The sequence below is a fragment of the Wolffia australiana genome, chromosome 10 (genome assembly GCF_029677425.1).
Source record: "Wolffia australiana isolate 7733 chromosome 10, ASM2967742v1".
Lineage (NCBI taxonomy): Eukaryota > Viridiplantae > Streptophyta > Magnoliopsida > Alismatales > Araceae > Wolffia > Wolffia australiana.
In genome coordinates, this window is record NC_135844.1 from 7652638 (window position 1) to 7673500 (window position 20863).

Here is a 20863-nt window from a genome sequence, read left to right on the forward strand (position 1 = left end):
CATTAAATTAAATATGTATTATTTAAATATATAAAAATTATTTCCTCTATATAAGGGTCAAAAAATTATATAAAAATATGGAAAAATTCGAGAAACATTAGAAAAGCTCTTACCAACCTTTAGCCAAGTATTTTAAGGCCCTGCAAAAAATATTTCTTTACTGAAATGAGGATAAATTCCATGTAAAAATGATAAAAAATCAGAAATAATAGGAAAATGAAAGTGTAAGTGATTTATCTTTATTTTAATATGATAACATGCAAATATAGTCATTAAAACACATAAATATAATGTAAAATTCATAAACTAATCATGTTAATTTGCAAGTTATCAGTGTCTCAGGTATAAGGACCACTTACACAACCATGACATGAATCATCCTGATTGACAGTTTGGTATAATATCATTCAGGAATTTGTACGGATCAATTCAGTGAACTCTTTCCACTAAAGGGCACCCAGTATCTATCCTAAGTGTCGCCACACTAATGGCTACGGGACCGGCCATACTCATGATATGAGTGAGTCTAGATAGTGCTATTCTATCCGGATACTTTGATGTCCTTCTCGCGTATCATTTGAATAGGAATGTTTAGAACACATGCTTAAAGACTAGTGATCTCTGTATTACGATCTCATCGTAATTCACTAAGTCCAATCATGTATTCATGGACTTCATTATACGCATCACACGTGCACTATAATGAATATATTCTATTAATGAATATGGAACGAGATGTGGAATGTGTTATTGGCTTGTCGGCCACATATATTTCCATCACCATTATAGTCGCTTGGGGGGCTCTGGTGAGACGTTGACGCGAGCACTTCTCCGAGACCTTGCCAGGTACCACTTATGTACCTTTTCCCTTTTCTGCACGTGGGCGTGGACGAGTGGGATCGGACTATAATTGGGATATTATTACTCGCTCCACGCCTACAAACATTGATAAACACTTCATTTTATAAATAAAACCCTCTAGGTGGCATCCAGGGCACGGATGATCGGTCTATAGGCACAACCCCGGGTTGGCAGTGCTCGGCACCGTGTTTTTTGCCAAAAAAAACCCTAACCCTAAAACCCTAACCCTAACCCTAACCTTAACCCTAACTCTAACCCTAACCCTAACCCTAACCTTAACCCTTTCCCCATCATCCCCGCCTACCCGTTCTTCTCCATCACCAGATCACCATCCATCTTCGCCTTGCTCCCCTCCCCCTCGATCCCCTCCACCTCGCTCCCCCCCCCCCTGCTCATCTTCCCTGACACTACCCACCCCTTCTCCTCGCTCACCACCCACCTCTCCACCCTGCCTACCACCATCCCCATCCCTGACATCCCACCCCACCCTAGCCACACTCCTCCCCCACCTGATATACTTACTGTCTTACCCGACCTCCGTCCATCACATATACCTTTCGAGCGAGAGGACTGCTTGACTAACCGTCGAGCCCCACTCCCTAGTTTTGAGGGTACCTGTGGAGATACTAGCGGCCACACCTCCACAGGAGAGGAGGACGATGCTGCCTCCCTCACTGAGGAATCAGACGTGGACACTCCCCCTCTACCAGGTCATCACTCGGATACTCCGGATCCACGTCGAATCTATAACACCCAATCGAGGGTGCATCATGCAAGTCGATAGTTTTATGATTCCAAGTATTGTTTGGAATTGTAGAGGGATTGGTAACCCTCTAACTCAGTCACATCTCCTCTCCCTAGTCAATAAGCACAACTTAGAAATAGTTGGACTTATTGAACCGATGACTACATCGGAATGCTCCCATTCCATTGCGCGGAAACTCGGAATGGATCATGTTTATTGTCATCCCTCGAATAAGCTCTGGCTTCTTTCGAAGAGGGACGATTCGATGGAACTACTAGCTGAAGGGACCCCGTACGCCACTTTTGACGTACCAACCTCCCCAAAGCCCTATTGGTTTACTATAGTCTATGCGTGACATAGACACTTAGTGTGGGAGGCCTTTTGGGGGAACTCGCATTACATATTCACTCTCACTCACAGCCTATTGACCTCCCTTGGTTTCTAGCAGGGAATTTCAACTACATACAGCAGTCCGCGAATGCCAGAGAGGGCGCCTATTGAAGTCGGACGTCGTCAAGACGTCATCCAGTCGTCACCGAGGGTATGGGCTCGGTGTCGAGTCAAGGTCTAGTCGGACTATGTCAACCGACGTCGTCCGACGGATGCTAGTGACAGGTAGGTATGATGACGTGAGCTAATGAGACCCTACGTGTAGTACGTGCGTGCGCCGACGAACGGTGGATGCTGTTCCAGAGAACTGACGGGTTCGCTTTGAGTGAGGCCAGACGGACTTCCTGAACCTTGCCCGAGAGGGTCGAGGGCGGGCACGTCGCCGAATGGGGAAACCCAGCTGAAATGCTCACACGCGTTGGGAGAACCCGACTCGTACCGGGCAGGTAAGACTCTCGTGCAATATCATCATTTTCTCAACCTGTCTTGCTCTCACCTATCTAACCCGAGCGCGGAGGAGGCAATACGAAAGTATACTGAAGAACATAAGCGACATAAAGGGTGCAGGGTAAGGGGAGTACCTTCGTCGCGCTGGCGACGAATAACTGGGGTACCGGGGTTCAAGAGAGAACAAGGCACGATAGCGTCATCAGCCGCAAGTGTAGGGGCGGGGATGTGATAATGGCAGTCGTGCTGCGAGGGTCATCCCGGGGGAATACTGAGAGGTGAGCCTCTCGAGGGCGTGGGCTGCCGCTACGATCACTGGGCGCTGGCAAGCGCAACGCGCGCGCGAGCACGCGCGCTGGTAGAGCTAAGCACGGCGATGAGGCACTCTAGTGATGTGCAGCGGTGGACGATATAGGCGCGGGCCGTTCACGGCGCCTGACCAGAGGGACACGCTCGTGCTGGCAGTGCTCGGGCAGGTGGGTGGCGACGTGGACGATCGGCGGGCGACGGAGGAGCTACCTGTCGGCGACGGCCTAGGATATTGACGGCTGGCGGGGCGGGCGACGATGAGGGCATCGGCAGTACCTGGCGTCGGTGGCGCCTGTGCGGCAGTCGCACGCGCGCGTCACGCGCGGTTGATGCTTCCTGCAATGCCCAGCAGCGCTGACTGCGGGGTGAGACGCAACGGCGTCCGGCAAAGGATCCCGCGGGCGAGGGCGTGCGCTGCCTAACGGTAGCAGATCCGATGGGGAAAAAAATGACGTGTGAACATCGGCTGGACGGCGATTGTACGAGCTGTGGCGTGAAGGCGTCGAGCTCGGCGGAGTTGTTGACGGCGGCCCGGGTGGCGTGCGGAGGCGGGTTGATGATCGGCGTGAACGACGCCAGTGGTGACTTGGCGGCAGCGGCGGAGCTCCCTTCTTCTTTCTCTTCTTCTTCCTCCTCTCCTCCTTCCTCTTCTTCCTCCTTCCTCTTCTTCTTCTTTCTTTTTCCTCTCCCTCTCACGGTCGTGACTCTTGGTCTTCCCACAATATTGTAACTTCAAATTGAAAATTTCAAGAGTATCTCACTTTGTGCGCCCCCCCCCCCCCCCCCTTATATAATGGGTGAAGATGGGCCCCCTTTGAACACCAAACAAGGAAGAAAAGGAAAATAAAAAGGGAAAATGAGGCTTGTCAGGCTCACGGGAGGGGAAGATGTCCTCATATGGGCTCTTCCCCTCACTACACGACAAGGGAAAATGACGATGACGAAAGATGAGAAAAGAGAAAGAAAGTAAAGGTAAGTAAAGAGAACAAGGATAAGTGGGATGCTCCGACGGTGAGGTGGTGCGTGCATCATGCCGAGTATCTGAACTCGGGATCGCGTCGCTGCGGTGGCTCATCGTGTCGGCTGCACACGTGTCAGTGGCAGGCTCGGTGACGATGGTTGCTCCTCGCCTGACGGCTCGATGGTGTCCGACGGTGCAGCGCCATCACCTACCTTGGCCAAGTTCTATACAAGCGTTCAACAATTTTATCCATCAGACATCACTTGTGGAGCCTCCTACTATCGGAGAGAAGTGGACTTGGTGTAATCAGCGTCAAGTCGATGTACATATGTACCAATGGACCGACCGTTGTTTCACCAATAGAACGACGCTGATACAGTGCACTATCGTGATTGAGATCATCTAGAGATATTATTGGGATCACTCAGCGATCTTCCTTCTCCCAGATTCGAGTAATCGAGTTCGATGCCCCCCATTCTGCTTCCAAGCCATGTGGTTAGAGCATAACGACTTCCGTCATTTTGTACACAGCCATTGGCATGGAACGATCTCGACATCACATATGGAGAACTTCAGTCATTGCCTGAGGAATCTCAAACTCCACCTGAAGTGGTGGAATTGACATATCTTTGGAGACGTCGACGTGCCAGTCGAAGCCCTCAAAAGGAACTAGCTGCCGTCGAGCGATAGTTGCAAGATGTCTGGACAGACGAGGTGGGAGAGCACCACATTCAACTTAAGGAGCAGCTTGAGGACGCTATGCGGCACCAGGAGATTTTCTATCTCGTGAAATCGCGTATCCAATGGCTATGCGAAGGTGATAGAAACACACGTTTCTTTCACGCTTTGATCCGTCACAAAGCCAGGCCCAATTATACGACTCTACTAGAGATGCATGATCAGGACCCCGCCCAGCTGGCAGACGCAGGAGGGGCATTTTACCGCTCGCTCCTATCCTCACAACCAATTGTGGTGAGTGAGGACCTTCTCGCTTCTATCCCTCACTTGGTGACCGGTCAGGACAGCGCCCTCCTCACAGCCCTACCCACTCGAGCATAGATCAAGGAGGTCGTCTTTTCCTTGGCTAGGATCAAAGCCCCCGGACCAGATGGATTCTAAGCCGAATTCTATACGGCTTGTTGGGACATCGTAGGCACTGATTTGGTGCTCGCTATCAAGGAAGTGTTTACGCGTAAAGTCTTCCCTCGTAGTTGGAAATCTACTTTTTTGGCACTCATACCAAAAGTGGCTCTTCCAACTACCTTCCAAGACTTTCGCCCATTAGTCTTTGTAATGTATGCTACAAAGTTGCATCCAAACTCATCTCGCCTAAGCAATGTGGTTTTGTCAAGGGTCGACAGATCCATGACAACATCATGCTCATGCATGAGCTAGCCCAGTCCTTGGACGCTCATATTCCGATCTCAAATGTCATCGACAAACTGGATATGGAGAAGGCCTTTGATCGAGTCGAGTGGAATTTCCTCACCCTAGTGTTGCGCCGCTTTGGTTTCAACACTGAGTTCATCGATCTTGTCGATGCTTGCATAAGAGAGAATCACTTCTCTCTTTTGATGGATGGAAACTCCATTGGATTCTTCACGGCCACGAGAGGTCTCCGGCAAGGCGATCCTATCTCGCCTACCCTTTCGTATTGATGGAAAGGTCTTTAGTCGATCGCTCACCCGTGCGATGGATCACGGCCGCATCCAACTGTACTTTACAAAAAGGAGATGCCCGATCCTCTCACATTCTCTATTTGCAGACGATGCTATCCTCTTCCTCAATGGATCTAAAAATTCCATTAAGGAACTTATGAGTGTCCTCACGGCATACGAGCAAGCTTCGGGCCAGCTTGTAAACGCCTTGAAGAGTAGCTTTATAGTTGGTCCCTCCACTACTATAACGCGCACTCAGATCATTCAGCACTACACTCGATATTCACGAGGATGTCTTCCTTTTGAATATCTTGGATGCCCTATCTTTTTGGGACCCACGAGGCATCATTAGTTTGATACCTTGTTGGGTAAACTCCGAAAGAAACTAGAGGGATGGAAACTCCGTTTCCTATCACCTGGTGGGCGTATCCAACTTCTACGGTTCATTCACTGGCCTCTACGGTTCTCTGCTCCGTGGAACGACTATGCGCACGTTTCTTATGGTCAGGTCACCTCGAGGGAGAGTACCGCCACCGTTGGGTTTCTTGGGAGAAAGCATGTCGGCCAACGGATGAGGGGGGTTTAGGGATCAGACGCCTCACGGATGTCCAGGGCATGCTCCAAAAGAAGCTTGTATGGCGATCGCGCACCACATACTCAACATTGGGTTGTTTCATTTACGCCAAGTATGGCAAGTGGGCCCATCGTGAGGTTGATATTCAGGGTCCTCGGCGCTGGCGGATGTGGCAGTGCCACTAGCTTCAGCTTGCCCAAGTCACCCGATGGCACATTGGATGAGGCAAAATTAGCGCCTGGTTTGATACCTGGCATGCTGGTGAACCACTCGCGCACCATCCACAGTTTGCCCCACATGAAGTGCGCCTAACACTGGCTCAGTTGCTTATGGGAAACACGCAACACCTACTACAGCACTATGGCCTCCCTTCAGATACGTCACTTGAGGTCCAGAGCACCTCAATGGGGTCTACTCCCGACTTTGCCATTTGGACGCTCACACCCAAAGGAACATATTGATTAATCCAAAATGATAGTAATATATATGCGCAATTTCAGTTAATTTATGTACTTCTTTATCTTTATCTGGATATATTATCAACATTTATGTTAAGTTGTGAAACATCATGAAACAAAATCACCTTTTTCTAATTTGGAGTTAATTATTATCATTTGTGGGACTAACCCCACTTAACTCAATGAGTTAAGTGGAATGAATCTCACTCTCTTCTTAGTTTCTATGGAAGATGCAGGAATTAGGTGAAACTTTCATGAATAAAGGGGATAATTAAATGAAGAGGAAGCTATTTGGACCAGAGGAGCAGGCTCAGCCACAACCCTGGGCCAAGAAATAAGGCCCAAAGCAAGACAGTTGGCTCTAGTCTAAAGGCCCACTAAGGAAGCTCCACTAAGCCCACTATGAGAGGCATGTTGGACCAAAGAAAGGAGGGCAATGGGAAGGTCCAGTCATGATTATTTACGAATATTTCAGGGGCTTAAATGATGATTGGAGGAGAACCTTGGACGTGGATCCAAGCCAGAGAAGAAGATCCAGCCATTCAATCCACAAAACATCCAAGGGGTAGAAACTTAAAGATAGCACCTTTAATGCTAATTAAGGAAAGAAGCCTTGAACGTCCACGGGGTATTTCAAAGGTCTCAATGCTGATTGGAGGACCATAATGGACGTGGATCATGACCCTGAAAAGAAGATCTGGCCATCCATTGTATTAAAAATCTAATGGCTCTCCCTTGCTTTCTCTCCCTATATAAACCCCTTTACCCTATTGTAAAATTCATCTTTCGATTCAATCCAAAGTAATGTTTGGTGGCCTAAGTGCAATTGAGTCATATATCCATTCACCTCAGTGAGTGCCAGGTTGAGCAGGAAGCATCCAGGGCTGAAGAAGCTGGTGGAAAGGAGAAGAAGAAGTCCCTTGGACCTTAGCGGGTGTGACAAAGAGGTTACCTTCCTATTTCTCCTTTTTCATTCTTTTCTGTTTGTCTTTTATCTTTTGGTTAGTCTTAGATCAGCTATCCAATATCCAGACGGTTCTAGTGCATCCAACCACGCTCTAAAATTCGTTCTAGAACTCGTTCTAGAGTGATTTTAGTACAGTCCATGTTTTTCTCTCTCCTCCACTAAGGCACCTTCCCCATTTGGCATCCGGACTTGGCCAAATTTTGACTAAGTCCAGAGCGCCAAACTGTTTCATTTCCTATTTTGTTTTAGCTTTTAAATACTCCTAAAAAATACAAAAAAATTATTTTCTGCCTATGAATATTATTATAATATTATAATAATATTTTATTTTTCTTTGTTATATATTTTTATTTCATTAGTTATTTATCTTCAATGTAGTAAACCTACCTCTAAAATTATTAAAAAATACATAACTAAAGCACAAACTCCTAAGAAAAAAACCCTTGCTCCCTGTGGATCGACCCTTACGCTCCCTACGCTAATAAGGTTATTATAATTTTTTGTTGTTTTAATTCGGATAAACCAACGACACTAATTAGTGAAGTTAACTCATCATTAATTACCCCAAAATCTGAATTATCAAGTGGCGCCGTTTCTGGGGAGCACGGTGATTGTTTTTAGTGAATTTGTATTTTTTCCTCTTTTGCCAAAGTTGAGGGCAGCTAACCCTCAACAAACGGTACTTCTAACTACTTTTTTGGAGATTGATGGTCTTAACAAGGTCTAAGGCTAGGACAAGTGTTGAGGAAGATCTAGACACTCAATATCCTGCTCTTCTAGCAACACTTACAGCTGAAGATAAAGAAGAAGTCGATATAGCAGAAGATGGTCAGCCACAACAAGGGAGGAGAAGGACGATGCTGGATAGATCTACTCTATCAGGAAGTCTACGGCAAACCGGCATCAACATCAATGTAGGTGAGGGGGTTATGTTTAGGTATGACAATTCCTACTTAACTCTCTCCCTGAATTTACTGGTCATTCTTCTCAAAACCCCTTAGAATTTCTTGATGATTTTCACATTCGATGTTCCTCTCAAAATATTCCTGGTTTAACTACTGAAGCTTTAAGAATGAAATATTTTCCTCTTACTTTGAAAGATAAGGCTTTCGCATGGTATAGAAATTTAGGCATAACATTTAACTCATGGGAAGAAATGCAGAATAAATTTCTACATAAATTTTATCCCCTTTCCAAAACTAATTTTTATAGAAAAGAAATTCAAAAATTTTATCCCCATGATCATGAAGCATTTAGTGAATCATGGGAAAGGTTCAATGAATTAATCTGAAAATGCCCTCACCATGGAATAGAAAAATGTCAGTTAGCTGAAATTTTTTATGAATCACTTCCTGATATTTTTAAAAGTAAAGTGAATCAAATAGCTGGTGGCTCGTTCTATATGGCTTATGAGGATGAAGTCTTTGATCTTTTGGAAAGGGTGGCTGAAACTGACCTACAGAAAATAGGAGCAAGTCAAAATGGAAAAAATGCCAACCCAAAACGAGGAGTGCTGCAAGTAACTTCAAAGGAAGCTGATCTTCATGCAGGGATAAGAGAAACCAACAAGAAGCTTGAAGAATTGACTTCCACTCTAAAGAATGCTTTTCTCCCTAACTCACCCCTTGTGAAAGCACAGATTTGTTCTATATGTTCTAGTAGAGATCATGAGGATGGAGCATGCCAACTTGGAGAGGAGGTCCATTTATTGAACCACAACCAACAGCCTTGGGGAGGACCAAAGAGGACCATCTACAACAACCAAGGAATCTACTCCCAAGGAACCAAGGCCCCTTTCTAGCAACGAGTCCATTTTTTTCTCTCTCCTCCACCAAGGCACCTTCCCCATTTGGCATCCGGACTTAGCCAAATTTTGACTAAGTCCAGAGCGCCAAACTGTTTCATTTCCTATTTTGTTTTAGCTTTCAAATACTCCTAAAAAATACAAAAAAATTATTTTCTGCCTATTAATATTATAATAATATTTTATTTTTTTTGTTATATATTTTTATTTCATTAGTTATTTATCTTCATATGTAGTAAACCTACCTCTAAAATTATTAAAAAATACATAACTAAAGCACAAATTCCTAAGAAAAAAACCCTCGCTCCCTGTGGATCGACCCTTACGCTTCCTACGCTAGTAAGGTTATTATAAATTTTTATTGTTTTAATTCGGATAAACTAACGACACTAATTAGTGAAGTTAACTCATCACTAATTACCCCAAAATCTGAGATATCATCGATTTCCAACTCAACCTTCCATTAATCCCAAAAATTTATGTCATTTACAAGAGGAAACCCTATATCATGACAATGAGGAAGATCTTGAAGAAATTCAAGTCATTTCAAAATTGAGAAATGGCAAGGAACTTCAAGATCCTCACCGGGGCAAGGAAAAAACAAAATTGGAGGAAAATAACCTAAGAGAAGGAGAGGCTCCATCACCTAGTGTGGAACCCCTACCTTCAACCTACACCCCTCCCATTCATTATCCTTCGGCCTTAAAACCCATTAAGTCTTCTCCTGATTATGAGTATAGACTCCTAGAGAATTTCAAGAAAGCCACTATGTCAATAGCCGTAGAGGATATGATTAAATGTGCACCTTCTTTAAAGAAATATTTAAAGGATTCATGCACATCGAGGAAAACCAAGGAGGTAGTTAAGCTTTCTGAAAATGCCTCTAGTATCTTAAACTCTATTCCCATTAAAAAGAAAGATCCAAGAGCTCCTTTTATTACATGTGAAATTGGAGGAAAGATTTTTACTAGAGTATTATTAGATACAGGAGCTAGTATTAGTATTATTCCAAGAGTTTTATATGAGGAATACGGTTTTGGGGAATTAGAGGAAATCTGCATGGATCTATTGCTAGCTGATGGAACAATTAGACAACCAGAGGGTAGGTTATCTGATGTGATGATAAACGTTGAAAATTGTGAGATCCCCGTCGATTTTGTTGTAACTGCGGTAAAGGTAAAGGGAGATCTAAGTTTAGCGCCTATCATTCTAGGAAGACCCTTCTTGGTGACAACTAGAACAATCATGGATTGGAAAAAAGGGACTGTTGAATTTAATGTTGGAGAGGAAAGAGTTAAACTAGACATATCCAAGATGATGAAATGTCCTAAAGGGAGTAACGAAGAGTTAAAATTTTGTGATGAAGAGGAGGATGATGTCGATGCTATTCGAGGGCTTTTATTGAGAGTAGATGATGCCAACGAGGAAAGAGTAGAACCTGAGCCTCCTACACTCTCCCTAGATTTGAACTTAGAGCTTAAACCTCTGCCATCATCTTTAAAATATGCATTTTTAGATTCTAGAAATTCCTTACCTGTGATTATTTCCTCGTCCCTTACTCCTTCACAAGAAAATGATTTGCTTAAGGTATTGAGAGAGCATAAAGGAGCATTAGGATAGACATTTGAGGATATTAGAGGAATCCCTTCATCAATTTGTGAACACAGAATATTTTTAGAAGAAGATTCTAAGCCTTCTAGGGAGCACCAACGTAGGCCGAACCCACGTATGAGGGAAGTATTAGAGAATGAAATATTAAAATGGCTAGATGCAGGTATTATTTATGCCATTTTTGATAGTGAATGGGTCAGCCCTATTCACATGGTGCCAAAGAAATCTGGAGTAACAATAGAGATCAATGAAAAGGGAGAAGAAATCCAGAAGAGGCTGATAACTGGATGGAGGGTATGTATTGACTATAGAAAATTAAATAAGGCTACAAAGAAAGACCATTATCCCCTTCCTTTCATTGATCAAATTTTAGAAAAACTATCTGGACAGAATTTCTTTTGTTTTCTTGATGGTCATTCAGGATATAATCAAGTTAACATTCATCCTGATGATCAAGAGAAAACAACTTTTACTAGCCCTGTAGGTACATATGCCTTCAGGAGCATGCCTTTTGGCCTATGTAATGCTCCAGCCACCTTCCAAAGATGCATGAGCTCTTTATTCTCTGATTGAGTAGGTGATTGTTTAGAAATTTTTATGGATGATTTTTCTGTATTTGGAGATTCTTTTGAAAATTTCCTTCTAAATCTTACTAAAGTTCTTCAAAGATGCATTGAAAGTAACCTTGTGCTAAGTTGGGAAAAATCTCATTTTATGGTACAGGAGGGAGTGGTATTGGGGCACAAGGTCAGCAATCGTGGACTGGAAGTGCACAAGGCCAAAATAGAAGTCATCTAGGGCCTTCCACTCCCCACAAATCTAAAAACCCTTAGAGGGTTCCTCGGCCATGCAGGTTTCTATAGGAGGTTCATTCAAAACTTTGCTAAAATTTCCAAACCTCTTACTAATTTCCTTTCTAGTAAAAATAATGAAATCACTTTGGATAAAAGTGCTATTTCTGCTTTTGAAGAGCTGAAGAAGGTTTTCACACATGCACCTATTTTGCAAGCTCCAGATTGGAGCTTGCCATTTGAAATCATGTGTGATGCCTCGGATTTTGCTGTAGGGGCAGTCTTAGGACAGAGGAAAGAGAAGAAACCTGTGGCCATATATTATGCTAGCAGAACTTTAATTGATGCACAACTCAATTACTCTACCACAGAAAAAGAACTGCTAGCTGTAATTTTTGCTTTAGAAAAATTTCGACCTTATTTGCTTTGTAGTAAAATAATAGTCTACACTGATCATGCGGCATTAAAATATCTTTTATCTAAAAAGGAAGCTAAACCTAGGCTTATCAGATGGATTTTATTATTACAGGAATTTGACATAGAAATTAAAGATAAAAAGGGCTGTGAAAATTATGTTGTTGATCATCTTTCCAGGATCAAAGTAAATGACTCCTCACTTATCCATGAAGCATTTCCGGATGAGCAAATTCTGGCTATCCAAACAGGAAATGTTCCATGGTTTGCAAACATTGTGAATTTTTTGGTGACAGGAAGAGTCCCTTCCGGATGGAGCTACAATGAGAGAAAGAAGTTCTTCAAGGACATGCGAGATTATTTTTGGGAAGAACAAGAGCTATTCCATCAAGGAGCTGATCAAATTCTTAGAAGATGCGTACCCGAAGAAGAATAGAACAACATCCTTAAGTTCTGCCATTCCAACCCAGGAGGAGGTCACTATTCAGCTAAGGTAACAGCCCATAAGGTAATGGAAAGTGGGTTTTATTGGCCAACTTTATTTAAAGATGCACATGATTTTTATTTAAAATGCTTAGCATGTCAAGCATCTATAAATATTGATAAAAAAAATCATATGCCTCTAAAACCCATTTTAGAAGTAGAAATCTTCAATTTATGGGGCATTGATTTCATGGGACCATTTCCTAATTCGAGTGGATATGAGTATATTTTAATGGCTGTAGACTATGTCTCAAAGTGGGTAAAAGCCATAGCCACTAGGACCAATACCAGTAAAGTTGTCACTGATTTTGTGGAGACTTACATCTTTTGCAGATATGGATGTCCTAGGGCTATAATTAGTGATGGGGGGTCACATTTTGTAAACTTTAATTTTAGACAGCTTTTGAAAAAATATGGTGTACAACATAGAGTAACTACCCCATACCAGCCGCAAGCTAATGGGCAGGTTGAATTATGTAACAGAGAAATTAAGAAAATCCTTCAAAAAATTGTGAAGCCCAATGGGAAAGATTGGCCATACAAACTAAATGAAGCATTATGGGCCTATAGAACAGCCTATAAAACACCCTTAGGAATGTCCCCCTTCAGGTTGATATTTGGAAAACTATGTCATCTACCATTGGAGTTGGAACATAAAGCTTCATGGGCAATTAAAAAGCTAAATATTTCTTTAGATGAAGTAGGAAAATGCAGGTTGCTCCAGCTCCAAGATATACAAAGCCAAGATGAAGGCCTTCCATGACAAAAACATCAAAAGAAAGACCTTTGTCAAAGATCAAAAGGTATGGCTTTACAATTCAAGATTAAAACTCTTTCCTGGTAAGCTAAAAAGTAGATGGAATGGACCTTATTTGGTAGTAGAATCATATAAAAATGGGGCCATTTTAATTTCGGATCCTAGAACCCATAAACAATTCACAGTGAATGGGCAAAGGCTGAAGCCTTACTTACATGATGATCCTCCTCATCAACCCCTTAGTATGATATTGGAAAAACCTACAGGTTAGTAACATCCATAGAGCTGCATTAAAGCTTTTATTTCTATTTTTTACCTTTATTATTTTCTTTTGTTTCTTTTATTTCTTTGTTTTTCTTTTGTTTTCTTTTCTTTTCTTTTCTTTTCTTTGGTTTCAGAAAATGCCTACCACCAATACATAAAATGGACGTGAAGGAACCTACATGAAAGCGCTCAACCCACTGTTTGCGCCCTCTAAACTCCTTTTTATCTTTTTCTATGCATTGAGGACTATGCAACTACTATATGGGGCGATGGTGGCGGCGGACGACGGCAGCGGCGGGGATGATAACCTCCAAGAAGAGGTTTCTTGGACGTTTCTTGGGGACTAACAACCCAAGATTCCCAAGGAGAGGGCGTTCTTGGAGGAGGTTGGTGAAATCTTGGGGAGGAATGATGGCTACGCGTACCCGGAGTGATCTCGACGGTGACGGTTGACGATGCTTCTCCCTTGGTGACACTTTCTTGAATCCTTGAGACCCTTCGGAGTGATCTCGACGAAGACGTTGATCGCGTTCCCACGGAGTGGTCTCGACGTGAAGGACACGGGCTCTACTCCACGGAGTGGTCTCGACGTGGGCGGGAATAGCCAATTACCTCTACTCTACTCACTTCGATTGGTGGAGACAAGAGTTGTAAAAATTCTTTCAACAAATGACTCAAATGTTCCTTGGGCATGCTATCCCCTTATATAGTGAGGATAGGTGCCAAGTGAACGTGGGGAGAGGATGAACCGTCGCGAGACGTGGTTCGGCCTCTCCTTACAATTTGAAAATAAAACCAAAATTTCAAAAGTAAAGACGAAAGCGAGGCCCAACATTGGCCTAGTCCGTGAAATCCAAAGACACAAGCAAAACATAAACAAACACAAGGGAAGATAGAGATGCTTACGCGGGGTACTTGAACCCCGGGTGGCGAGCATCGACGCGAGCTGCTTGGCGTGGTTGATGTCGTCCTGTCGTGCCGTCTCCAAGATGGTCCTCCATCATCCTCCTGGGGTGGGAGGAGCTCAACTCCGGCGAGCAAAGCTTTGCGATATCCTCAAGCGGTGGAACCAGGTCCGGTCGTAGTCGGCGAAGATCGTCCTCGGAGATCCACGTGTCATCGGATGATGGCCGCCCCTGCCAGTGGACTAGGAAAGTGCGACCGACTCGCTCCCCCTCAGCGTGAATTACCTCCTACAGTATCGTTTCTATCTCGTCTTGCCGAACAAGGAGGGGAAATAGAGAAGGGGTGGGTTGACTCTCACTCTCTGCTTAACTTAGGCTCGAATGGCTGTGAGGCTCGATGATCGGTGGCGAGGGACGGTATCGGGATAGATCACTTATGTTAAACATCGAACTAATCCCTGATGTCGGACGTCATCAAGGGGTCATCCGGTCGTCACCGAGGGTACGGGCTCGGTATCGAATCCAGGACTAATCGGACTATGTCATTTGACGTCGTCCGACGGATGCTAAAGGCACGTAAAAATGATGACGTGAAATGCGAAAGTCCCTACGTGTTGTATGTGCGTGCGCCGACGAGCAGTGAGTGCCGTTCCAGAGAATAGACGGGATCGCTTTGAGTGAGGTCGGATGGACTTCCTGAACCTCGCCCGAGAGGGTCGAGGGCGAGTACGTCGCCGAACGAGGAAACCTCGTTGAAGTGCTCACACGCGTTGGGAGGACCCGACTCGTACCAGGCAGGTAAGACTCTCGTAGTATTTTCGTCGTTATCTCATCCTGTCTCTTGCTCACCTATCTAACCTGAGCGCGGAGGAGGCCAACCGAATGTGCACTAAAGAAAGTAAAGTACGTAAAGGAGGGCGAGTGAGGGATTCCAATGTCGCACTGGCGACAGATATGCGTAACCGGAGATCCGTAGGAGTGCGGGAGTCCTGAGCGACGGGAAGATATCGGCAAGAGTAAGGACGCAGGTGTGGTCATCGTCGGCGGCAGCTTGGATGTTGACAGATTGCGTGTTGTCGATGCGATTCGGACCGCTGGAGCCAAGGACGCGATCACATGGCCGTGCGCTGAACGTCTACCGGCGTGGTATGAACGCCCCCGGGTGGCGAGTGAACGGCAGCGGGATGGGGTTGTCGCAGGCAGAGAGGCTGGATCGAATGGCGGGGTGGAAGGGAGGGAAAGGGACGTGGGCGGGCATCGGCCGCAGAGAAGGGGATGTGGGTGCAAGGCTGCCCGACGGCTATGGGCGACGCGCGACGGGGGAAAAGCGGGCTGCGTGGTGCGGGCGGAGACGGGAGGAGAGAGGGCGCGGTGGTGGAACCAGCTGCAGCTGGGCGGCGACAAGGGAGAGGTTGGCGGCAGGAGGCACAGGGAGAGCGCGGGCGGCGACGGGGGGATAGGAAGATGGCAGGGACGGCGGCGGGAGGTGAAAGGGCACGACAATGGGCGAGCTGCGGCAGAGCGGGGGAAAAGAGAGAGGATGGCGACAGGAGGTGCGGGCGGCGATAGGGGAAGTAGGGAGAGGGGGGGGGCGGTGGCCGGAGGAGCGGAGACGGCGCGGGTGGCGACAGAAACTGAGGAGACGGCACAGGCAGCGGCACAGACTACGGGTGGCGGCTGGGTAGCAGACGGTGGCGGCTTGGCGGCGGGCGGTTGCTACTCTTCCTCTTCTCTCTTCTTTCCCTTCTCCTTCTTCCTCTCCTTCCTCTTCTTCTTCCTCCTCCATCTTCTTCTTCTTCTTCCTTTCTTCTACCTGTTCTCACGATCGTGACTCTTCAAATTCTCATATTATCATAACTTAAAAATTTAAGAGAGTGGTCCTTTAGGGCCGCCCCTCCTCCTTATATAGGAAGGATGATCTGGGCCCCCTTATAACAAAACAAAATGAAAATAACGGGATGGAAATATAGGCCTGTTAAGGTCCTCTAGGAGCAGGGAGGGGAAGGAATCCTCATTTGGGTTCTTCCCCTCCTTACAAAGACAAAATGAAAAGACGAAAGGTGAAAAGAAAAAAATGATGGTGAGAACGATAAGCGATCCGAAGGTGGCAGCGGTGCGTCGTCAAGCCGAATATCTGAATTTGGGGTCGTGCGTTGCTTCTACGGCTCGGCGTGTCGGCTGGACACGTGTCGGTGGCGGGCTCAATGACGACGGTCGCTCCTTGCGTGCTGGCCCGATGTCATCCGGTGGTGCTGCACCATCAACCCTCCTGGGGTGGGAAGGACTCGACTCCGGCGAGTCATGGCGGATGAGCGGCAGCGGCTAGAGAAGATCTGGGCGTTGGCGTTGGAGCTCCTGCTCCGTGATCCAAGTGTCGTCTGTGCAGGTGCGTCCCGTCCACCGCACTAGGAACCTCCTCGATATCCCCTCACCTGCATGGTCAATTACCTCCTGCAGTACACAATCGATTGCCTCGTGCCTATCAGGCGAACCAATCGGGGGAGTGGTCACGGCAAACTCACTAATGCTGAAGGGGTCTGGAGAGGCTGGGGCTGGGGGAAGAGAAGGGGCCCGGTACAGAGCTAGGTCTGCCATGTTGAATGTGGAGCCTATTCCCCAAGTAGGGGGAATCTCGACGACATACGCATTATCGCCCACTTGTCATAGGATCGGGAACGGGCCGGCACTACGAGCATGCAGCTTCGTAGCCATCCCGGGAGAGTACCTCTCCAGCCTAAGTCTGACCATCACTAAGTCTCCCACGTCAAATGCTTTGGGTCGACGATGCAAGTCGGCGGCTTGCTTGTACAATGCATTCTGCTGTGTGATCCTATCATGGATGCGATAATGCAATGCAGAGACATGCTGGGCAAATGCAAGTGCGTCCTCGGAAACCCTAACATGCGGATCTATGGGAGCTAGGTCTAAGGGTCGACGGGGTGCCTGGCCGTAGGCGATCTTGAATGGGCTCAACCCGGTGGTTCGGTTCACCAAGGAGTTATATGCGAACTCAGCACGTGGTATGATGAGATCCCATGACTCGAGATGTTCGCCAACCAGGGAACGGAGTAGGTTGCCCAAGCTCCGATTGACTACCTCCGTCTGACCATCGGTCTACGGATGGTAGGCAGTCGAGAACTTGAGCTTCATTCCCAAGAGGCTCCACAAGGTCCTCCAGAAGTAACTTGTGAAGCGCACATCACGATCGACGATGGTAGGCCATGAAGGCACACGATCTCTTGGAAGAAGAGCTGGGCGACCTTCACGGCATCCGACGTCTTCACACAAGGCATGAAGTGGGCCATCTTCGAAAACCTATCCACGACTACCATGATGGAGTCATGGTGCCTCGCGGTACTAGGCAATCCCAAGACGAAGTCCATACTCACGTCATCCCACGGACGCTTGGGCGTCAGTAGTGGGGTATACAATCCAGCGCTCTTCTTGACCTGCTTGGCCAAGGCACAAACACGGCACTGGGCAACTATGTTGCTAACATCGCGCTTCAGAGAAGGCCAGTAGAACTGGCATTCTGCGACTGTGATTGTCTTGTCGCGGCCAAAGTGGCTGCTAAGGCCTCCGGCGTGATATTCCTAGGTGAGAAAGTCACGCAAAGATGTGCGGGGCACGCATAATCTGTTCTTAAAGAACATATATCCATCAGCGAGGACGTAGTCCTTGTAGTCCGCAGACAGGCCTCGTCGGGCCTCGGCGATGATGGGGCTGAAGTCAGGGCAGCTGTCGTACCCGTCTCGGATGGTCTCAAACCCTAGGACCGTCACCTTCATGACGTTCAGCACGTGGGCTCTCCCGCTAAGGGCGTCAGCGACGACGTAATCCTTGCCTTTCTTGTGCTTGATGACGAAGGTGTAGTCCTATAGGTACTGATAAGCCAAAAATAGGGGTTGAAGTTGTGCAATTTTTAGCCCTTGTCGTTGTGAATTTTGGCTTATGCAATAAAATTTATAAGAACTCTACTAAAGGTGTATAATGATAAGTACGAGTGTCATCCAAGGGAAGCTAGTAAGAAATTCAATTTGATGAACTTTTTGGTATTTTAACTCTAATTAGAGTGAATTTGATCTTCAATGAAGATCAAGTCAACCTAATTAGAAGAGAAGTTTAGAAAAGGGGGTAGAAGAGATGAGATGAATAGAAGAAATGGGAACTCTAAACTGGCTTCTTTGATCCAAGTAAGCTGGTCAAAGAGTTCAATTAGAGAGGTTGGAGGAAATTTTTAATTTGAGTTTGGTTGGTTTTTGCAAGTTTGATAATTCAGAACTGAAGTGGGGTAATTTAATCTCCTAAGAATTAAAACTAATTTTTTTATAATTTTTCTTTGGGAATGCAGTTGAATGCCTAGTTGAATCCCTCAAATTCTCCTCTCAATCCTAATCAGGGCTTGTACATGCCGCTCAAGCCAAGCGATTTAGAAGTTCAGATCAAAATCAAGAAGAAGAAACAAGAACATGAACTAGTTTCATTCAAAATGCACAAAATCCAAATACAATGAAAGGGAAGAAGTACCAAACAAGTTGATCCAGGTTGGGGCTCCTCTTTGTCTTGCAGCTGTGATAGAGAACCATCATGAATAAGCTCCCCCTCTCGAAATTTAGCTTTTATACTTAGGTTATATGGTAAAAATCACTATTTTACCCCCGTTTAGTACTTAATATTTATCTATCAATGTAGGCTGGATCTGAATGATCCAACTTATTAATAAATCAATTTTAAACCAATTTAATCCATTGGATTTAAAATTGATTTATTTATTAATTTCATTTTTAAACACGCAATGACGTGTCGCTCTCTCATTGGCTGGCGCATTTTGAATCCTCCTATTTGTAGAAAACTCCTTAAAAAACCTGGAATTGCTTTTGGACGCCGCCCAAAAGTAATTGCGTATATGCCCCTGGCGCACTCTCTCCTCCAATTTCTCCTAAAAACATTAAAAATATACATTAAAATTGCAATAAAACCATGTAAAATTTTAAATTGGATCTTTACGCCTGTAGTGGCGACCGAGAGCTATTTTTAGGGTCTTTTTGCAATGAAAGTTTGCTAAAAGGCCCTTGAAAGTTCTACAATAACAAAAATACTTTTTTTCTATTATAAATATACTTTTTTTCCTTGAAATAAATACATTTCCTCTTCAAATAAATCTCAGAAAAATCCTACAAATTTGTAAAAAATTCTAAAAAATTCTATAAAATTCACTAATTCTTTCCCATGCTGATAAATGTCAAAATAAAATATGCCATTTTCACTCAAAAAGAATTATTTCGAGCTTCAATAGATCCTTTAAAATTCATAGAATTAACAGAAAATTAGGGATAAATCAGAAATCACTTGAAAACACTATTTTCATGTAAATATATGATAACAACCCCATTTTAAGCTCTTTAAATGCATACAATTGTTCTAATAACATGAAATAAAGATAGAAATTAGGGTATTATCAGGTACTCGACCCACCTGGCGTGTCGATCGCTCAGTTTCTGCTGCGAGTGCAGATACTTGAGCGCCTCGTGGTTTGAGAAGAGCACGAACTCCAAAGATAGGAGGTAGTGCCACCAATGCCGTAAGGCCTGTATGACGGCGTAGAACTCCTTGTCGTACGTGGAGTATCGCAGCTTTGCGTCGTTCAACTTCTCGCTGAAGAACTCGACTGGGCAACCCTCTTGGCTGAGGATGCCTCCGATCTCGATGCTCGAGGTATCACATGTAACCTCGAATACCTTCCCGAAATCGGGAAGGCGTAGTACTGGCGCCTGGGTCATCAAGAGCTTTATCTGCTGGAAAGCTCGCTCTGTTGCCGTTGTCCAAGCGAACGACTCCTCCTTGAGGCAGTCGGTGATGGGTGCCGTAACGAAATTAAAGTTCTATATGAATCGCCTATAGAAGGTCACAAGACCTATGAAGCTCCTAACGTTGTGCATATTGGCCGGTGTCGGCCACGACGTGATGGCCCGGACCTTCTCCGGGTCGGCGGCAACACCTTGCGCTGAGATGATGAAGCCGAGGAAGGCAACCTCTGAGGTGAGGAAGCTGCACTTCTTCGGATGGGCGTAGAGCTGCTCACGCCGCAGGACTGTGCAAACCTGTCGGAGATGGTCAAGGTGCTCGTCTTTAGATCGACTATAGACGAGGATGTTGTCGAAGTAGATGACTATGAACTTCCATATAAATGCACGCAGTACCTCATTCATGAGGCGCTGGAAAGTACTAGGCGCGTTGGAGAGGCCAAATGGCATGACTCTCCACTCATACAAACCGTCCTTTATCTTAAAGGCGGTCTTCCATTCGTCGCCGGGACGAATCCATACCTGATGGTATCCGCTCCTCAGATCTATCTTGGAGAAGATACTAGATCCTGCCATCGTGTCGAATAAATCCTAGACCCGGGGAAAGGGAAAATGGTACTTGACCGTTATCTTGTTGATGGCACGACTATCGCAGCACAT

At 45.5% G+C, this 20863-nt stretch overlaps 1 non-coding gene across 1 annotated transcript; it reads right to left on the reverse strand.

Moving 5' to 3' along the window:
• Positions 1–8572: 8572 nt before the first annotated feature.
• LOC144708991 (small nucleolar RNA R71) lies at positions 8573–8681 on the reverse strand. The gene has a single exon (XR_013582936.1). It is a non-coding gene; the product is annotated as a small nucleolar RNA R71 (small nucleolar RNA).
• Between the last annotated feature and the right edge of the window lie 12182 nt (positions 8682–20863).